At 28.0% G+C, this 8503-nt stretch overlaps 1 pseudogene; it reads right to left on the reverse strand.

Moving 5' to 3' along the window:
* Window positions 1–5634: 5634 nt before the first annotated feature.
* Window positions 5635–7991, reverse strand: LOC124840657 (phosphate transporter PHO1 homolog 10-like; annotated as a pseudogene).
* Between the last annotated feature and the right edge of the window lie 512 nt (window positions 7992–8503).

Below are 8503 nucleotides of genomic sequence, written 5' to 3' on the forward strand. Positions count from 1 at the left end.
ATTTATATTATTTTAATTAATAAACTTACTTAATTCAGATTTTAAGATAAATATAATAGAATAAATGATTATTAATTATAATTTAAACATTTTCAGGACACTGATTAACATTCCCCTGCAAGTAATAGCCTTGCCCAAGTGACCTTTAAATACTCAAAATGATAATAGTTTGGGAAACTATAAATAGAGTTCATAGAACTTAGATAATCCATTGTTATAGGAGTTAGATAACAGGTCTTATTGTAGACATTTCCTCTTTCTTCCATTGAAAAATTAAGTATTAAGTAATGTTAGTGGGATCTCTATGTTTTAAGAAAACTAGAGAAAAAATGGATGACTTGAGAAAGGAGATATATATTGTCACTTTGGTGGTTATTATGAATGAATGTAATTTATTGTTTATCTTCTATTTGATATTGGTAATTTAATAAAATCTTGATGTTTTACTTATGTGTTCAATAATTATAAGAATACAATAATTATAATTTCAAATCCTAAAGAAAGGTTATGAGGATGCTTTTTAGTAATTTTTTTCTTTTGTTTTATTTTTTTAAATGATTTGAGATAACCTAGTTGCCTTTATTAATTAAATTTATTATTGTTGATAAAAGAATTATAGAAAGAGATTTGAAAATGATTCTTAAAATTGGATGCGATTATAATTACCAATGCGACAATATTCTAAGGATAAATATATATTAATTATTTATAACATAATAGTTAATGTAAAATATTTATTAAACATATGAAGAATTGGTATTTTAATAACTATTTTTAGTCTTTATTAATAAGAAATTTTTATAAAAATATTGAGGTTATATTATAACACTCTAAATTAGTATAATTCTTTATTAATTCAAAGTATTTTATAAGTGATATTAAGCAAAACTATACAATAAGATATTTTAGAATTATATTACAATATTCCTCTACGGAAAGAAAGTCTTTCAAAACAACCAAAGTATTGATATAGGAATTATTGCAATATAAATCATCAAATCTATCTTGAAACAAAGTGTTGAAACAAAGTGTAGTTATCTTTCTTTAATCTGTTCTCAAGAATTGTCAGTATTAGTTGTCTCACCTAAAGTAATCTCTACTTCCGTGTTCATGATCATAAAAAAAAATTAAAAATTTAATCAGAAGGGTAAACTAAAGATTGATTTAAAACTTATAAGTTTTAAATAAGAAGAGAATATATTTATTAAAACCATTATTTCAAACATCATTATACTAATGTATATATTCGACTCAATCTTTAGAGAATTTGATTTATGAACTAGTATTAAGAAATCATGCACCTATCATTTCTAAAATACTTATAAAATCTTCAAGAACCAACGGCTAGTAATATGCATGTGTTGTTTCTCCAACTCCGTAGGGTAAATTCAAGTATTTCTCATTATGACTATTATCACCAATATTATAGAAATGAATCTTCTTCGACTCTTCCAACTAATTGTCTTCACCTAATGATTCCAACAATTACCTATCAATACATATTAAAGAACTCTATATATTATCTGATTAAACGAGTCTTGCAATGTACTTCATATATGTTTGTTTATATATTGATTAGACCAATTTAACAATATACATTATACAAAAAATGTGTCTATATATAATTATAGGAATCTAACAACATATATTAAATAAGTTTTTTCAATGCATTATGAGACGGGTCTAACAATATACATTTCATATATTGATTTGCGTTTTTAGTGAGTTTATTCTACATATTTATGCATATACTTTATATTTTTGAAGAATCTACTTTATTTTTGTACATAATTTATTCTTTTATATTTTTAAAAAGTATAGTGTTTATATTTTTATAAACATATTGTCTTTCTAAACTTATAAACATATTTTTTTTAAGTTGACTTATATTCAAAACTTAAATATACATTTAAGTATTTATTTTCTTTTCTCAACCTTTAAATTCTTTTAATAAACATACAAATAAACACCAACTTCTATGTAGACATGAGTTTAAAATTAATATATTATGGAAATATTTGTTGAAAATTACTTTAAACGAAATTATACAAAACTAAAAATAAATAAGTTATTTTCAATATTTTTAGTTACATATCTTGTTTTTCTTTCAATGTTTCTTATAATTAATAAACAAAAAGACATTATTAATTAGAAACTAACAATTAATAAAATTTAACCAAGAATTTTGTAATTATATATATATATATATATATATATATATATATATATATATAATAGTCTCACTTACCGATTTCCAAAATTACAATAAAATCTCAGTTATGAAGTATAAAAATTATTTATATTAAAGTTTTCATCGATAACATATTCAATACCAATGAAACCTAAGCTGAACACATAAGAAAATGATATAACTCTCCATCAAAAACTTTAAGATAATAAATTAATAGGTTTTTAATTGGTGTTTTATTTTTTCATTTTTACGAACTTAGACTCACACTTAGAATTCTAACTATGGTAACATTTTTTTTCAACCCATCAAAATCACCAAATACACATAAATATAGAATTTGACAACACATTACCAACAAAAAACGAATTTACATTGTTAAATGACATAGATTTACGAAAAATTAACGTAAAAGTAAATTCAGTAATATAATTTTAAACACTTCAAGCGGTTAAGCCAAGACGAACTTTCGACTTTATATAAAATTCGATCTAAAACCTTAAAACAATATGGCTTAATACTTGCAGCTAAACTTTCTCTAAGTCTTAAATTCGTCCTTAAATTTCCAATAATTAATATAAAATAACGGATGTAAAAGGTGCACTGAACCTTTCCCCTTGTACATTTTTCATTGCAGCCTCGCATTGCTATTGCGTTCTCAAGAACTCAATAAGTCCTGAAGTGTCGTGAAAAAAAGAGTTTATTCTCACAAATTAATTGATTATATTGAGAAAACACAATAAATGAATTGCTATGATTCCTATTAAAATATCTTACAGGGTCTCAGATATAAAAAATATGGTCGATAAGAAAAGGCAATGAAAGTTTATAAGAAATAATTTAGCTATAACTAAAATTACTAACAAATAAAAATTCCAATTATTAAATTAATTTTTAAATTTATAATAAAAAATCAAATTACAATACAAAGTTATTTTAATTGTGCTTTTTTCAAAATCCTAAAAAGGTTATTAAGATAAAGATAAAACATTATAGATTAAAGAAATAAACAAGAAAATATCAATTATATATACAAAGAAAAATAGAAAGAATACTAATGGACGGTTGAAAGATTTTTTTAACTTTAATAGTCATGGTTCGAACCTATCTTAGGGATATTTCTTGTTTCTTTATTTCTTGTACAGGTTGTGTGGGTTTGAGTTAAACTTAAACTCAATTTTTAATAATTGTAACTTGTGAAACGTAAATAGAAAGAAAGCTAGCAATATTAATATAATTTAAATTTATAATAAAAATAATGACAACATAAATTTATTTTTAACTATTAATTTTTTCTTAAAATTAAAATTTAATTAATGGTAGAGACAAACGGATTCAATTGAAAGGGATAAGTGATGAAGAAGATTATCTTATATAAATAATGATATAGAAAAAGATACAGGTTGACGTGTTTGAAAGAAATTTTTTTGGCTATAGTTATAGTTAAATTATAACTCCAATTGGAGAGGGGTTTGTAATGTATGACATTAATTGTGAACACGTATCGTTGAAACATACGGATTTAGTCCTTTTAAGAAGAAAATGAAACAATCTTATTTATATATAATTACAGAAATCATGAATCTAAATAAATATATTTTTTATCTGACCTTATACCGTACACCTTAAGATTAAGAGTCAAAATTAAAATCAGAATTTAAAATTTCACATAATTATAAAAATTCAAAATTGAAATTACTGAAAAAAAAATAGGAATAAATTTTTTAAAGTTTATAAAATATAGGATCAAAATTACAACTAAATATAATATGATTCATGTTAGTTAGTTGATATAACCTTTGAATGTTTGTTGATGACTCCCTTCCTCTCCTTGATTAGATGTTATGTTGATTATGTAAAAAAAGTCAAAAACAAATCCTATCTAAACTAATAATAATGATATGAAAGTTATTCAAAATGTATTTTATTAAATTTTGTGAGGATTAGTGTGTCATCTACGAGTATGAATTGTGTTTTGGTGTAATTTGGTAAAAAAATATTAGAATAAACAAATTTAGAATAAATAAATACAACAATGAGTAAGTTATGTTTAGAGTTCATATTTTATACTGTATATAAAAAGTAATATTTACAAAACATAATTTAGACTCTAATTTTTTTAAATCATCCAAAAAAGTTGCATATTGAAGACGATTTCAATATAATTAACTTTCAACTAATTTGATAAAGTTATATTTGACGAGAATAATTTTCAATTTTTTAAACTGAAATCGTATACGACAAATACAATTTTGATTGTTTTGTGAGAGTAATTTTCATTTTTTTAAACTGAAGTAGTATATAATAAACACAACTTTAGTTGCCAAGATTGTTTAAATGTTCATTCTCCAACCTGTTCAGTGTTAACATTAAAACCATCAACCATATTAGCTAAGTAAGAATAATTAACCTTAAATTCCTAATAATATTCCCTACTCCTGTTAGGTTTTTTTCCTTAAAATATTTTGATACTAATGAATCATAAAAAAGTTCATACAAAAAACTAAGTGACAACTTTTAACTCAAAACTATAAGAAATAAAATTTATGAATCATTCTTCTTATATACTAATTATTTTAATTATTTTTATTCAATATAGAATTTTTAATTCATCTTAAATTCTTAACAAAATCCATTTTTTTAGTTAAAGGTGATATCAAGTTTTTTAATCGAGATTGGCAAAGGTTTCACAAGAAAATATAAGCAAGTATTTTTTCTGTTTTAGAAAACAGTATATTGCATTTAACAGTAAAGTGAAATTGTAGAAATTAATTCCTGCACAACAAGAAGTGTAGCATGTTTGATAAGATAAAATATTAGGAACCACTGATTCTTCTGAGAGTCAAGTCAAGAAGTACGGTAACTTAATGAAAAAAAATCTGATTATTTAGCATTTTCCAATTTTATTAAATTGAGCTGTGATTACCCAATTCAACCTCTTCTTAGGCATCCACGGTATATCAGGATTCATGCATAAATCCCATGTTTTGTTAGAGAAAATGAAATTGAATTAGTCATAAATCATGACCAAGATCAGAATGAATTTCCATACAAATTCACATTCTGCTACATTGCTAGTAATGCTATTGAATTAAACAGAACAGAGTATACCTGAAAAAGTTCAAAATACCACAGCGAAGGATCTCCAAGCATGCTACAAGAGCAGTTCGAGCTGTTCTATGCTGGAAAGGAGCTTCTCTAATACCTAAAACAGATTGCATCCGTGCAAGTCGCAACACAACATTCAACACCTGAAAAGTTATTCATATTTGCAGTGGTCAACAGTAACCGATACAACAGTGAAGACTACGCATACTTGCAACTTAATAATAACTTACCATGGCACCAAAATATACACTTTTGTTTGGGACAGAGTTTTTCTCTCAACCATGGATTTTTTGAAGCAAACCCCATCATATGACAACGTTTCAACATGTTTTATCATATCATCCATTAATATTTAGTTTTATGCTCGAGATGTTCATATAACGCCTCCAGAAGTATACATTTGCAGAGTACATGGTGATATGCAACACTAGGTATCCAAAGAGGCTGCAAAAAACTTGTGTTCATTAATTATCTTTCTCAACATCATTCTGCCAAAAGGGGTATACAAGGTACTGGAATACCAATAAGAGCTTGAAATCATTAGCAGACTACCAGACATTCTCAGAAATATACATACAGAAAACTATGGAACTGCATAATTCAAATTCAAATGAACATTAGCAACTTACCTATAAAGAGGAAATATGTTGTCCATATATTTAGTACGTCCCTCGCTATATAGAATATTTCTTGCATGTATGAGTACAATAAGAGCCACTATGAGAGCAATTGAGCAGCCAGTAAATAACCCTGACATGTAATACAGTGTCAGTGAGAATATTTTTCAATGTTCACCATAATACCACAATGCACCTCAAGATTTGCAGCAATAGTTTAAAATGAACCACTTCTTGGTGCCCTTACCCAATAAGAATGTGATTCTGTGCCGCTCCTTCTTAGTAGTTGGTCTCAATGTGTTCATTCCTTTCCTGTGATTCCCATTTGCGAAGTGCTTAACGAAGGCATGTTCAACCCTTTCCATGAGCCTATTAACCTGCAGAAAGGAGGATTTTGGCTTTGACAGACAACTTTAGATTAATGGAAAGAATACAAAAGAATATGGTTTTAGGATAGAACCTCATCTGAGCTGCCAACATATGAACTGTCCACCATCTTTAAGTAATCCTTTGATGCATTCCTTGAACTGACCTGCAATTGTTTTAGTCAGATAATGCCAAACATAAAACAATACAGCCAATGATCCTCACTCAAACAATGCAACCAATGACCTTGTCATATTTCTTCATGATTTTTGAGAATGCCAACAAGTTTAAGAAACTGCATATCAGTCAAGCATAAAGAGTAGTCTTGTAAGACATGATCAACCTCTCTTCAGTCTTAACAACTAAGTAAGTGAAGGAAGGGGAAAACTGTTACCTATAACGTTTTAGAAGTCTAAGCTTATGATAGAATTCCTTTAAGGCTGTGCTGATTTGTTCTTCCGCTTTCTTGAGCTCTTTCCTGCTAAATGATTGGTCAGGTTTTGAACTCGAGAGAAGCCCGTTTATGGTTGATATTGGAGAATCTAGTGTGGTCATGTTGATCATAACACGATCAAGGATCTCCACTGAAGCTGGTCTAAAGCCTTCATCGGTTTGTTTCTCGTAGTTTCCAGTTCCATTTTCCAAATGACTTTCATTGCTCAACTCAATTTCATGAATCACATCCATGTGCACACGTGAGTGACCTTAAAAATGATATTAGACCGGTTAGATTGTGACTCCTCAACATTAAAATTATGCTCATTGTATATATCAAAACAACATCTTAATCACTATCATATTTCTTCATCTACTGTTGTGGAGAAAGGAATACAAAACAAATAATGTGTTCTGATTTACCAGGTCTGGCATTATATATATGATCGTTCATGGAAATTAAAGTTGAGCTCTCACTGCTAGCAACATTTCCGAACCCCACCTTATCAACCTTTATTCTCAAAGCAATCAAAGCATCCATCTGCTTACTTAACTCCTCTGCCTCCTCAACCATCTCGTTCACCATTTTCTTGTACAAGTTATTGACCTCGTTAAACTCACGATCAAGTTTCTTGAAAAACACAAGATCTTGCTCTGCCCCTACTTCAGAAGGCTTGAGGAACATGGTCTGGTACAACCCTTCTGAACCTTCACCCTCCTCAGCACGAACAAGTATAACTTCATCCTCACTCTTCCTAGGGCACCCTCTCTGTCCAGCAGTTAGACCACTAAAGGCTCTATAGAGGGTTAACCTTCTCTTCAGTGACCCTTTTGGGGTTGATGCCATTGCTGCTGACTCGTTTAACTCCCTAAACTTTGATATATGTTTCAGAGTGGCTTTCAGGGAGTTGTAATCCATGTATGCTTCTTCTCATTCTGCCACCATTTCTGAGACAAATTCTTTCCAAAACTTGTTTACACAACTTTCTATTATTCCTTTGATGCTTGATTCATCTTTAAATTTACGATGTGCCCATAATATATATATATTTTTACAGAATGCATTGTAAAATATAACGTGTTTGGATTTTTGTGTTAGTTGTGAGGCAAACCATGTTGTGATTGTTCACTACGAAACAAAGTTCTGGCTGTTCACTACCTACACAGGAAAAGGTTGTGGTTATTCTAACAGTGGCCCAAGCATAATTTAGACAAAATTAGGGCAACATAAATAAATAATAATAATTGAATACCAAATAAACTCCAAAGTCTAACATTTTCGTGATAGAGCAATAAAAACTAATACAATTATAAATTGACAGTGTATGATCATTTGTACAGATTAGGCCTCTTAGTAACTGATTGGTGGTCCAATTAAAAATGCTTATATCAATGGCCAAAGTTTACGATAACACATACCTTTTTGTAATAAGTTATCGATGATTCTATATGGATTACAAAGTCCCGAACTCAATGTCCCATACTATGACCTAATTCCAAGATTGCAACATGCAGAACATGAATTTTCATTTTATGAGGCTTAGAATCCCAACACAACGATAAGAAATGGTTAAACTATACTTTCTTTGCAGTAATATTGTTAACAATAATGGCACTATATGAGAATGATTTCTAGAAAATAGAATCAACTGTTGATCAAATTTTAATCAACTGCATAACAAAATAAATCCTTTCCAAAAATCTTTTTAAAACACATCCAAAATCAAGTCTAAATTTCCATAATTCAACCTAATATGCGATTTCACCAAGTGTATCTATGTAAAAGTAG

This window comes from Vigna umbellata, chromosome 4 (assembly GCF_029865625.1).
Source record: "Vigna umbellata cultivar VRB3 chromosome 4, Vumbellata_1.0, whole genome shotgun sequence".
Lineage (NCBI taxonomy): Eukaryota > Viridiplantae > Streptophyta > Magnoliopsida > Fabales > Fabaceae > Vigna > Vigna umbellata.